This window comes from Corvus moneduloides, chromosome 5 (genome assembly GCF_009650955.1).
Source record: "Corvus moneduloides isolate bCorMon1 chromosome 5, bCorMon1.pri, whole genome shotgun sequence".
In the NCBI taxonomy this organism is placed as follows: domain Eukaryota; kingdom Metazoa; phylum Chordata; class Aves; order Passeriformes; family Corvidae; genus Corvus; species Corvus moneduloides.
Window position 1 is genome coordinate 36,342,555 of NC_045480.1, and position 14,451 is coordinate 36,357,005.

The following is a 14,451-nucleotide window of genomic DNA, read 5'->3' on the forward strand; positions in this document are numbered from 1 at the left end:
GGTAGGTAAGATTTTGGCTGTAGGCACAGATGGATAATATGAACACATAAATTTTTTATGTTAATATTAATAGAATAATAATTGTAAAATGTGGGACATGTAATACAAGATGACATGTGGTGGATTAAACATATTAATATTCATTTGGAAAGATCATTAGTACTCAGTAAGACATCCTGGTGATGGTCTTTATACCACTGCTCATATATATATTATCTCTTTCCTCCCTTAATGGACCAAATTTACCAGTGTCACAGAAGCTTATCTTCCTGGTCAGCTAGTAATATAGAATAGACATGTAGTTTTGGTAAGTTCCTTTCTGGTATGCATTTTACCTTCTAGAAGAGTTTTTGGTGTGAGTCTTTCTAAGCATACATACATGTCGGTAGTGGTGCTCAGTTTAAAAAACAATGGTAATTGCATCACTTTTACAAGGCTAATTACTGCCCCCCAGATAGGTAAATAAGTATTCATGTTGTATAAATGACAGATTGTTAATTGTACTGATTAAAAGTGTCAGCAGAAGAAGCTTAGGTAGTAGAAATAAAAATGCCACAAATCTCTGCTGTTGTCTTCTGGGTTATATAGTAATCAGGGAAATGAAGACTAAACAAATATTTATAATTGATACCCGTCAATGGGTCTGCCTTTCTTGCTTATCTTGTAACTCTACAAAACTTATGAGATACTTTATGAATATTTGTCCTTTTTGTTTTTTCCTTCTGTTGTAAATTCCCTTGGTAGTTTATAGAAAACAATTTGTGTTTGAGAGAGACTGATTATTGAATGTGAGAATCAAACATGCCCATGTATTCCTGACACTCCACTAATGTTTTGTGTGTGACATACTGCAAGCCTTAGAGATGAACTGAATTTCCATCTGATTCCAATCATTTGTCATGAAGTAACTTGATGGGTACAAACAGAGCTTCAAGTTAGCTGCATATGGGTGCTGCAGGAAACATGAGGTGGATTTGACCTAAGTGGAGTATACCAATAGCTTAAAATTTTGTTATCCTAAAATGCTACTGCAGACTGCTAATGAATTCAGGTGATAGTCCAGGAAAAAAACGAACAACCCAAATTACCCAAAAGGTAATTTACATTTATGTAAGCTTTATGGATGGCAGAATGAATTTCCAGTTTATTCTAACCACATGATGCATCAGTCTTGGCTCTCTAAATTATGTGGCGGTCATCTGTCAAGAGCACGGAGTTGCAGCGCAGTGATTTCTTATGGATGCATCAGCACTGTCCCTTAGCTGCCATACACCTCTCATGCAGAGAGACCATCAGGGAAGACTTAAGGACAAAGTAGTTGCCTTTCTGGAATATCTGACCTTGAAAAGATAATTAATCTTATCTCTGCACAAAAGCTATGAGAAAGTTCCTTTAATTGCAAAGAAAGGGTCACTCAAATTACATTACAAATTCAATATTACGTGGGTTTCACAAATTGTGATATGCAAGGAAAGTGAAAGCCTCTTTCAGAACTTAAATGAGGTTCTTATGATTGAAAGCTTATATGGTATTATCCATGTTGCAATTTTGGAACTGTATTTAAATCTTTTGTCTTCTTTAAGTTATGTATTTGAGCAATACATTTTTCTACCTATGGTTTTGGATGCAATATTTGTTAAGTTTTTTAAGGAACTCTCTATTTTGAAGGAACACAAGGCCTAGTTATGCAAGCATCTACAGGTGGGCAGATAGTCTTTTGCACATGGGGCTGAGCAGCACCTGTCACAAACAACTGATGGGTCTGTGGTCATGCCTCCCTGTTAAATTTGCTCACGTTTGAGTGAAGTGAGGGAATGGCAACTGATCAAAATAAAAGATGAAATGGACAGACTGGTATCTACCAAGGCTCTTAGCTGGAAACACCTTTTGTCTCCAGGCTCATCCAGTTAAAATATTCCTCTAAGGAAATAAATTAGTACGAGTTTCTCTGTTACTTCTACTTGGAGATTTTTTGGAGTGTCTGCCGGGATGCAGCAGTGAGAGAAAGTGGAGATCTGAGATGCAGATGTAACTCCCTGAAGATTGTGCAGAAGTGTGAGTCATTTAGAAGGAGATTTTTTGAATTCCCGTAATTGACAGGCTTGGAAGAAATGACTTGCTTGTCGTAGCACAAAGTGGACAGTCCTACTCTCCAAGCAGCCAGAAACACTGGAAATAAAAATATCTTTTTTAACCATGATCTCAGAAACCCTGTGCCAGTTCTTTCCAGAAGGCTCACAATATATTCTTGCAATACACTGCAGATTCCTATGCATTTATAAGATCCTACAGCTGTGAAAATCTGCAAATTAGGAGCTGGAGGGCAGACCAACAATCATTGTACTTGAGCAGAATCATGATAAGATTCAGAACTGAATTTTTCCCCAAAGTTCTGTTGTTGCTACCTTGTTTCATGTTGAAATGTGTACATAGAGGAAAAACTGGTAAGTAGAAAATGGTTACTGCAGTATATGACTAAAATATTAATCAATATATACTTTAGTAGTGTTCTCTAGTTTGTAAGGCAGAAAAATCTTAGGTTTTCTTTTTTTTTTTCTCCATCATTTAAAAATTCTAGTTATGTCCATTTCTATTTCACATCAGAGTATATGCTTTACGTGGTTGAAATTACTCGATTTAAAAAAGAAACTTGGATTTTTCTTGAAAGTGATATGCAGATATGGTACTGACACCATAATTATTAAATGTATATGATGCCTAAGTTTTAAGTGCTTGCACAAGTGAGATGCTATAAATAACCTGTAGCTGATTTGTTTAAGAACCGACTAGAACAGATTTTCCCCTACTTGTCTATCTCACTCACCCATTCGTCTCTGTCTCCTCAACTGAGATCCTCAACAGGGATATGTTCAGTAAATCACACTTCCCTTACACAGAGACTACTGCTGCTCCAGGAGGGTTGGGCAGAAAGTTGTACTCTTCCTGTGCTGCTTGTACTTACTCATCTTAGGCATTGTTAGCCAAGGACCCTGGGTGACCATAACAATTGTCTCCATCCAGTTACATGATCTCCTGGATCTTCTCTCACTCCCAGCATCTTTCCTCCAGCCAAGAGCTTTACCACCTTCTCTCCAGACCCCCTTTTTTTCTGTCCTCCTTTTCTTTCCACAACCCCAAGGCCCCAGGCTTCCCAATTTAAGCACAGTATGTGATCAGCATTCTAATTTGTGGTTTTGTCTTATGTTTCTAAAAATTGTAATATTTGGGACGTGCCACTTTTATACCAGAGGTTAGAAAGATTTACAATCCTACTTGTGGCTGCAAATAGCAAACTTCTATTTGAAAGTTCAAGCCCTGAGTTTTTGACATTCACTCCTCCTACACGCATGCACCCAATTATCTGCCAACTGTTAAGTGTTCTCAGTTTAAGATGGAAGATTACTTTTTGTTTGTGAGAGGTACTGATACTCCTAAAATATCTGCAGTTGGATATCCTGCAGACTGACCCAGTCCCGTGCTGTTTGCTGCACCTCTGTCCTTCCCTAGAATGTGGTTGTAAGTGGGGTCAGTAGAAGGGATAAGACTGTCCAAAGTTCCTTTGAGCTTCACCCTAAAGGTGTGGTAGTGTTTTAAAGGTAGGTGATGATATCAGTCTTTCAATAACTGCATATGAAAGATTAAGAACATTTTTGCCCTCATTGTCGGACTATGAGGAAATTAACTCCCATCAATACTCTCAATGATAACATGTTGTGTTACTGTCTTATCTTGAAATTCTTGAAGTTCTTTAGGGAAGAAATATAAACATTCACATACCTCTGGCCTGGAAATTATAGCTGAGATAGTTCACATTATTATCAAACTGTAATTTCAATTTTTTTTCTCTTTCACTGTGTTAAGCCAGAGTTGATGAAGCAAGGAAAATTTTATGTATTTTGTGAGGATAATCAAAATGCCTGAAACTTATTTTTTCTAGTTTCTTATAAATACAAAAAAGTGCTTATAATTAAAATGTTGGGATTTCTCTTTTCTTTTCTTATTATGTAATAAATAGAAAATTTAGTGGAACACTGTATTTTAATGGTTTTCATTGACTTAGAATCTATCTTTGTTTATCCCAGACACAGTCTTTATATGGTACAGCCATCCTTTGTGACTTTTACAACTGCACATGCTTTTGTCTTTTACAATGTGCATTTATAAAGTGCCTTTCCAGATACTTTAGTGGATTTGAAAGATCTCTGATGTCCAAAGAAATATACAGAAGAACTCACTGACATCAAGTGAGTGTATAATTTCTTTGCCAGTACTTTTGGCAGTCAGTATTTCATTGGAAATCTCCAATTTATTCATAAGTGCTTTTTTTTACACCACTGTACTACTACACATCCTGAATTCTAAATTTCAATAAAGGAAATGAAGGAATGTCTTATAGGAAAAGCTCATACAAGCACTTTGTGTTAAAGAGAATTTGTATTCTGGCCATATCCCCAGTGACAGCTGAAGTGAACCCAGTCAAATGATTTCAGGCATAAAGTTGTGCTACTTGCAGCTTGTCTATGGATTTAGTCATTCAGAAATTGTAGATAAATGGTATTAACTGCTACTCCTGAATTTTTATATAACAAGCATTGGAGTAGGATCTATTTGAATAAATAAGCATTAAAAAAATGAGTTAAAGTTTATTTATTTTTAAAATTATATAGAATTTGTCCAAGTTATGCCTACTCTGGTGTTCACTGACTGATGACTGATGTTTAATTTACATTGTGTTCCAACTTTATTGATATTACTAAGTATCTTAAATATCTTTTACATGGAATTTCTATTAAAAAAATTAATTGCTAAATCAGTGTAGTACAGATAGGTGCTTCTGATGTGTCTTTGTCTTCATTAATGCTAGATATAAAACACATTCTATATTTTCATGGTTTACATAATAATTTGCCATTTGATAAAGTGAAGTTAAATGAATATGACAATGAGTAATTTCTATGAGCATTATGATGGTTCACATCTGTTTATGTGGGACAATAAAGCAACTACCATTACTAGACAAATTTCTGAATGCAAAATAAAACCCAAAATAATCCCCAAGTTTGCTGATTACAATTTTGTTCTTCCTCATTGCCACCATTAAACAGAAGCACAGATTCACAGAACCATCAAGGTTGAAAAAGGCCTTCATAGTCCATCAACCTAGCACCACTATAATCTTCCCTAAACCATATCTCCAAATGCAATTTGTATTGGTCCCTAATGAAGAAAAATATTTGTAAACTCTGGTAGGTTTATTTTGGTGTAAGGGGTTTTGTTCTGTTTTGAATTACAGATGTTGTTGCATGGTATGCCATGTGTCAGAAAGGCTCAAGCAGGCAAGAAGCATAATCAGGGAAACTTGTAGTCTTAGTAGTCTCTGTGATTGTTACCTGGTATTCTCTGAAGCTTTTATAAAGCTGCACATCCATTAAAAAAGACTCGTTGCAGAAGTACAATGATGGCATATATATGAAGGTCTGATGATGTGAATGAAGCTGAAGCAACTGACATCAAGGAGCATATTGTTTTCATTGGAATCTATTCTCTCTTCCTCAATATTTGGAGACAGTTTAATTCTGTTTTTACCCTGAGGTTTCTTTTTAGCCTGAAACTTCCTAGAAGAAAATGGCCTTGCACCATAAGTGTTAAATATGGGGTTCTTTCCCACAGTTATTGTTTTCAATTAATGGAAGGATCATTTTGGCTTTCATGAGGTATTTAATGGGTATAAAAAGATTCAAGCAAAATTGGCTGTTGCAACTCCTATCTGTATGATGTGAGTTCATGAATAAATGAATATGGCAATAATGAAGGAGTTTTACACAAACTGGATGGGTTTTGGAGCAAAAAGTATTTCAAAATCTTCAGACTAAACTAGTCCAAAATATTAGTGTTGCTGAGGAATTATGTAGAGGTTTTTCTAACTGTTCAGGGGCTGTTTTCTTAAGCCCTGCTGTGGATTTTTTGTAGAGCAGGTACCATTGCAATTTATTAAATTTTACAGAGTGAAGCCTGAAGTCTTCAGCCTCAAGAAATTTATATATGAAAACTTTCTTCTATCATGTATTCTTCCTGCTAAAGAACGTTTTTAATACCCTGAAGTGTAAATCAGCTTGTACAAATCCTTAATCTTTATGTTCTGTTGTGTTTTTTGACAGTTCTGAACATCCTAGGTATTTCAGTAAATTCCTCACTTGTGTGTATTACCAACTCCAAAAACCCAGCCCATGCTTTTCCTTTGTCTTGAAGGATTCTGTTTCTTCATCTTCTAATAAAAAAATAGATGCTAAGGCTTTCTCTTCATGCAGCATTTTTCAACACAATTTGGCATTGTGTTGCCAGTAGATTTCCCAGTAACAATGGGAGTACAGCTGAGAAAATTGTCCTTTGTAGTGAAGCCTTTTTCTAGGTTGCAGCTATAGATAGAGTTTAATAAAGCAGCTCTTCCATGAGAACATCACCTTGGACTGTAGAAGTGAAACTGTCTGCACTCTATGACCTTCTGGAAATTCCTCTGGAATTGATTGTGGGTTCCAGACCTCACCTTGCATTTAATGTGATTTTTTTTAATAAAAAAGCAGCTCCTGGATCTTTCAGGAAGCAGTAGAGGCTATACTGCCTTTGATATCCTCTATTAGAATATGCCTACCTTGGCACTCTAATATAATGACAATTTTTTTGCACTAGATCTACACACTTCAAAGGTTGTTATGAGGACCTCTCTCAGTTATGATAGGCCAATAAATTAATAATTTAGAGATAAGAATAAACTAAATTTACCAATAAGATCAAAAACAACCTGGTTTTTATCTATGTTACCTCACTTAATACAATAGATTAGTGCTGGTGTTAATGCCTACAGAAACCAGAAGTATACCATCTGGAAGCAAAGATAGATGCTTTCTTGTCTCTTTTGGTTTATAATTCTTATCTTCTTTAGGCTGATTCAGAAAAGGAGATTTGACACACAGGTGTCAGGAAGCTGTTTATTTATGACACTTGAGCTATGGAAAACAGAAGATCTTTCCACTCTCTTTATTCTTTTCAAAATAATTTCATATATTTTGGACCAGACATGTGAAGGAACATTTTGGCACCTCAAATACCATTCTGCAGTAATTTTAGGGAAGATTTTGAGAAAACTATGTTTGGTTTTGATTTGTTTTATTGTAGCAAGGACTTATGAATAAAGAACTGTATGGAATATCCATTGACAAGGGATTTCCTGATCAGCATACCAGAAAGCTGATATAAGGGTATTGGGTATGACTGGTTTTTTTGTGATTGTAGGAAATGGCCTAGATAGCTTTTGAAGGCCTTTTCTTTTTCATTTGATATCATATGATAGAAATTAAAATCTGCACATCTTAAATATCATATACCGTTATTTACAGAGAAGTTCCAGAGAAATCTACTGTTCCATTCTGGGTTAAAGCAAGCAAAAAAAAGAACAAAGGGGGAGAAGAGAGAATTCAGCACATGAATATACTTCTATACTTGCCTCATATCATCTAGCAGAGCACCAAAATTCAATGTCATCAGAGAGCTAGGACTGGAAATAACCCATATACTGTGCCAGCTTGATGGGTCACTATTTTTTTTTTTAGTTTCATGAAAAGGAAAATGTTAGCATAAAATCTGCTTGTCACAGTTTATAAAGTTCTAGGAGCTACAGCTGTGTAGGCCATGTTATGACCAATAGAACTGCTTTGAGCAGTAAGCTGTTAAATCCTTTGGGAAAAGCAGAAAATTAAAGGAAAAAAGTATTCAAATCTTCAGCTTCATAAAATGGTGCTCTAAAGACTAATATGAAATCAGCTTTGCAAGGTGGGAACAAGGTTGCTGCAACTAGAAATCCATACAAGTTGAAATTTGAGCTAATTGCTCAATTGTAAACCCTGAAATATCTTTAGGCCATTATCTTTAAAAATCGACATATGCCCTACTGATCTCACACGGTTACTGAGAAATTTACTGTTCTACTCCTGTAGTGAGGGACATGTGTAGTTAATTGCCCAAAAGAAAATAGTAATTTAACTAGACTAGAGGAAGCCTTTACTTAACATCAAAAAACCCTCCAGCATTTCCTTGCTAAATTTGTCAAGAATATAAATAAATCTCTCTCAAACTCTTTGCTGTTTTTTAAAAACATCAAATCTTTTGAGGCCAGAGCAGGATATTCTGTAAAACATCCCAGTTGTCCCTGAGAGCTTTCTCCTTGTCTGGGGAGTCAGTCCCACTTTTAGCTTCTCCTCAGGGCTTTGACATTCAAATAAGGCAAATAAAATAACTCAATAATCAATAAGGCAAACAAGTCTTATCAAGAACAACAATTCTTGTTAACCTCTTTATTTGAAGGAGAAAAAACCCCACCCTAAACTTACGGAAGTAAACTCTTATCCATATTCCTTTATTAATTATTTGTACAAGATATTGTGTTCTCTTTAAAAGCCTTGTTCCAGATTTACCTGCTAATGTTACATCTTACACTCAATTCAACTCTGCCATGATCTGAGTTTGCAGTCATTGAGAAGATAGGTATTTTGTTGAAGAAATTGATTGAAATCTTGTAAGAAGCAGTGTCGTACTCAAACCAATACACAGAGATAACATGAAGACAAAGAGAAAATGGGATGGAATTTTGCTAAAACTTTAGTATCTGACCACTGGTTGAAGATAAAATATTGGTCAGCTAAGCAAGATCATGCTTTGGTCTTGAATGTGCCAAATTCTGTCATGAAGAAAGAAGACAATCCTTAACAGTCTTCCATGTTCCACTAAGGAAGAAAAAAATCAGATACTATCTTTAGAAGAAAGCTACTGTTTTATTTAATGCTTTCCTTTATAGACAGAAAAGAACAATGCCTGTATTTTTGATGTGTTCAAAACAAAATTTAAGACTCTACCACATTTATGGATGTCAAGTAGGTCCCAGAAGTTTGTATTTTTTACAAACTTCCAAGACAGTTGCATTTCTGAAAGATGCTGGTAGAGAAGACTTGGTATTTAAACAAGTACCAAGCCTTTTCTGTATTTAAACATTTTGAGACAGGAAATATAATTGCAGCCTACTGTCTCTGAATTTCATCTCTATTTCTTTCTGATAATGAAGTTCACTTTTCTTCTTTCAACTTTTCTTTTCCTGCATGTCTTATTATCAGAACACATACACACAAAAAATAATTAAATAGTCAAAATTTCTTTGCATATATATTTCAATATTTTTAACTTGACAAAAGAAACCAGGGGCTTAAGGGAGGTTTTGTACCAGATTTATGCAATCAAACTCACTTTGTTGCAAAGTATGTTGAGCAATAGTTTGTCCCTGAGGAGAATAATGAACTTATGACTCAATTCTGACTGAATAATTTTTCAACATATCAACAATATATTTCTAGCTCTTTAGAAGAAGTGGAAAAGAAGGAATTCAAACATTTTATTTGCAAAATTTTTTCAAATGTATTTTTTTTATGAACACTGGGGGTTTTTTCCCACTTTGTCTGGGTTCTTTATCTTCTTAAGACAAATTATTGACAGCAGTTTTAACCTGTGCTTCACTGGGAACAAATGCCTTGGCAGCTGGCCATTGTAACAGATTTTCTGGGTGACATGCATGTTCTATACTGATCTTGCCAAAGCCTGGTGTTTCAGATAACTTCCTTTTCAAGAGCAGGTGTTCATTTATTCCACATCATTCTGCAACCTTGGCAGATGAGATAAAATTCAGAACTAGTGCAAAAGAGCTCATCGATCCAGCTCCATGGAAATAAATCTTAACACTTGGAGCTTGAACAAGAAAATCCAGAAAGAGGCAGAGTGTGAAGTGGTGAAGTAGCTGGTTGGGTTTAGAAAAAAATGGTGAGTTATACCTGGACATACTACCATATTAATTGTCTGGATTTTGCACTTTCAGTGGAATATGCCAATGGTTTTTCTGGGCAGGAATCTTACAGTAACGACAAAAATGTCTTTGCATAAGTAGTTGTATCTGATTGCAATAGCTTTATTCTTTGTTAAGTTTCATTACCTCTCTTATTTTCTTTTACTTTTATTATCTTGACTTTATCAATGTTGTTTTAATTACACATAATGTAAACTGTCAAAATCCATCATGAGTGCAAAATACATGCATGGGGTCTGATAGCAAAACTGTGCTTGAGAAGTGTGCTTGAAAGTGTGTGTTAAAACACCACAAACTGATGGAGAAAATATTTTCAGCCTGTGCAAGGTCCATGGATATTGTACAATTGAGGGAGGTAAATATTTGATGAGTTTCATACTGCAGTAAACTCTATTTCCATCTACTTTCATTGCCACCACCTCTGTTCCCTTGCTTAGAAAACACTAAATGCATTTTATCTTGAAATTATTCCTTCACCTTTGCATAGACAATGTCAATTAAACCAGCTACAGAAAACACTTATCTTATGCATTTCTTTATTTATCCCCTGGCCAGTGTAAATGTTTAAAAGCTGTTTATCAGACTTATGTCAGAAAAATAAACAATTGTATCTTATTAAGCCTGCTGAGAGAAAATAAGTTACTATAAAAGCTATAGAGTCTGTGTATAAAATAAAATTGAATTAGAGCCACCTAGCTGACCCACTCTGAACTGAAGACTTTCTGTGATGATTCAGAATCTTATCACAGTGATAAAAGAACAAGCTATGTGTTTCCACAGGATCTACTGTAAAATGATAGTGCATTTAAAGGGAGGAAAAACCAAGAAGATGAAATATGACTGCAGCTCTTGGGGAGATTTCTGATCTTACTTCATGCATAAAAAAACTGCTTAGGTATTCTTATCAGTGTACACTGGAGAGCATGTAGGCCAACAACCAAGTGGGTTTCTCAGGTGGATTATGGAGCTTGTGTTGCTCTGTGGTGGCACAACTGCTCTGATGGAGATACCTGAGCTTATTGCAGAGCATTTCTGTATGACTTAGAATTATAGAAATTTACTGTCTCAAAATAAAAGTCAGGTTCATCAAATCATGAAAAATTAGCTATAGTTTTGTGAGAAATAAACACCAACTTTCTAAAATAGATTTATCTCTAATTTGAATGTAACCACAAGTCGTCTTTGTGTTCTGCTGTTTTTAAACAGACACTCCAGTCTAGAAATGACAAAAGTTCATCAAAACAATATGTTCCTGTGAAATATTTTATTCTCAGTGAACTTGCCTCTTTGCAACGATTTTTTAAGCAAAAAATTACTTATCAGCCCAAGTCTTTTTAAGAAAAAAAAAATCAGTAATTTTTAGACTTTCAGCAAGGTTGTAAGCTTTTCTTTAGTGGTGCAAGATGAAAACATGTATAGTTATCAGCATCATGCTAACATTGACTTCACAGTGACATACTTTTCCTCATATTCTGGAATCATTTTTCTTGATCTGCAAAGCAGTGGAAAAAGACACTGTGTTATTATGTGTTTTGGGCAGACTTAATTTGACTTAGAATGCTGTAGGTTAATTTTGCGTAATTAAAAAAAGAATTGCAAAAGAACTTTGATATTACAGTGTTAAGGTGTATATGGGGTGATGAAGGGGAAGGAATATTGAGAAAAAATCCATTAATATTAAGTACTCATAATATAAAAATTATATTTTGAAATAATAAAGGACTGAAGGATCTCTATTTGGTCTCTTAACCTAATTGGATTTCAGTAGTGGCCTTGGCACAAAAATTTTTCAAAGGTTGTGAAATTGTTTTTGAAATGTTCTAAAAAAATTTTGTACAGTGCATATAAAAAGTACGTGCTTTCCTTAGTATTGGGAGTATCTGTTCTGGGTCTTTCCTTCTGTGTTTCTTCCTGTGTTGTCTTCTTGTTAAGACTTTTCCCATTCCTAAAAGGAGGTCTAAAGCAACACAAACCTCATGAGGTCTTAAGCACAGGTTTTAATGAAAAAAACTAGCCAAAGAAGTTTCATAAAGCTAACTTACCTTGTCTTGGTTCTGTCCGTTAAATAACCCTCTCTCACAAGTGCAGTTGTTTTTTGCTCCATCCCTATCTGCCTCTTGCTTTCTTCACAGCCCTTTTACTTTCATTCTTTAGTACCTTTGTTCAGGACATACATAATCCATGGAAAACCCTTCTGTAGCTAGGGAAGAAAACCATGAATATTGAAGAAACTGGACCCTGTAAATCTACTTACGAGGACTCTAGAGAAGTAAGAAGGGATCCCAGCTGGAAAACATCTGGGGTTAGGAGAAGGTAAAGTACAGAGTACCCATGCTCTGACAACTGCCTATGATCCATCAAAAAACAATATTGCTCTCTTTATTGTTCTTCAGGCAGGGGAATTATTGATATATAATCCTGGGTTTGGTGATAAATATTTTTTCAAAGCATAAATCATTATGACATGTTTATATTTGCATTTTAATAGAGAAAATTGTGATGACCTATTGAGCCTGTGTTTTTCTTTTAGGATCTTTTTTAAGGCAATCTTATGTGAAACTGTTGCTAGAGTTGTATAAAGTAGTAGAGTTTCAGAATAAAACTACTCCTGGAGACTTAAAAACTATTCTGGATTATGTAGCTCTTAGAGACTTTTGGTACTGTACATCTCCATCTTACCTACAGTTGTCACCCAAATGCCTACAGCTAAAACACAGCATAGTGAAAGACAAGACTATAGATTTGGAAATGCAAACTGCACAACAGAAGCAGGTTCTAACATTTTAACTGATTTTGACAAGCAGTAAGTTCATTTTTTGTTGCCAATGTCGCTGTAAGTTTGTTTCTTATTTCCTGAGACAAAGATGTTGTATGGTTTTTGCTAGAAGATTCTTAAAATTCTTTTAAGTTTTCTGTATAAGAGAGCTCACAGCACATTAACTTTCCCTGGTCGCTCTGACTATTTGGAACATTTGAAAGACGTTATTCTTTTGAAAGAATTTTTTTTTAAATTTTATTTTTAATAGCAATGTCAATAATGGTTCTGCAATTTCAACGATGTTCTAGTACAACTTGTTTGTTACTGCAAGTTAGCTTTCTGTTTGGTCAGTTATCATTGTTTTACTGATCCTATTTTTACGAACTTCTGCATTTGTATTTGTTTTGGCTTTGTAATACTAGTGCACTGATGACTGCAGATATAGTCTTCTCATGAGGACCTTTAATGTGCTGCTGACCTTTAAAATGTCCAGGCTTTTTTGGATAGTAGTCAACTGGAGAAGATCTTTATCCCTCAGGAAAGACATTCCTAGAGGTCTTGAGAACAGAAACCAGAAATGTCTATTAGTCAATTTTGTGTGTGTATGTGACCAGGAAAATAACACTTTTGTATATGTTTCTAATGAGGAATTATAATGCTTTTTATCTTTGCAAAAAGGTGTGTTTCTAAGAAGTAGTTATAATCTTCTTTTCAAGAAAGTGTGTGAGTAGATTTTTTGTCAGAAAAAATAATTGGAACATATTCAGTGATTCTTGAGGCCCATCTGGCATTAGACACCAGTATAATGGCCAGGAATAGCCTTTCAGGCTGGGAAACCGTAAGTGTGACAGTGTACCTTAACACTGCACGAGAAATAAATGTTGCACCAGACTCCCAGGCATTGTACTGGGTGTTTACTCTGATAAAAACTGCACGTGGAGCAGAATGTGAACAAACACTTTGGTGATACTTAACCATCCTAACTTTAAGTGTGTGGGAGTGGGCATCATCTCGAAAATGAACTGTCTCCTTTTTTTAGTGCAATTTTGGAGCCCATTCAGCCAGCATAGCTCTTCAAAAGCCTGTTGGTAGGAGTCTTTCAAGCTGTAGTAAGGTTTAAAATAAAAAAGGCCACAGCAAAAAAAAAAAAAAAAACTTAGAAAAAACCTTTCATCAGCAGAGCTGCAAATTGTTCCATGCTGAAATACCATCTGCTCTCCAAAAGAAAGGATTTTTACTAGAATGCAGTATGTTTGGATGAAGATGCACCCTGCTGCATGTTTTGCAGTTTTCCTTTGTTGTATTTGCCCCACCATATTAGATACTTTTTGAAGTCTTTGACTTCTTTATTAAATTTAGTTGAGTAGATCTGAAATATGTGCTTTCTGTCTGAAGGCATGCTCAAATTTTAGAAGCATTCTTAGGTTCTTTATCATCATCATCTAAAGCATTATATTGACCTTTTCATGCCTCTTTAGAGTGATTTTCCTCAGAAGGTACTATTTGAGAAAACAGAAGAAAGTCTTTTAAGGTCATTTAGATGAGCTCACATAAGCATATTGCCATTTGTGCTTTGTGGAAATTAGCAGTTTTCTGTCATTAGAGGACATATACTTGAAGATTCATTAGGATTTTTTTAACTGAGGTTACAGGAATTTGTTGGCAGAATGTAGTGCCAACCTTCATTTTTTTGCTATTCTAACCTATAGAAAAGCTGATTTTGTGTGAAGGTCCAATGAAAAAAAATCATGCTGGTTTGGCCTTGTTTTGCCCATCCTCTCTTGTCAGAATT

The 14,451-nt window shown here is 35.1% G+C and overlaps 1 protein-coding gene across 1 annotated transcript in view; it reads left to right on the plus strand.

Moving 5' to 3' along the window:
- The window catches only part of GPM6A (glycoprotein M6A), a 121,510-nt gene that overhangs the window by 50,234 nt on the left and 56,825 nt on the right, over positions 1–14,451 (plus strand). The gene's annotated exons all lie outside the window — the stretch shown is intronic.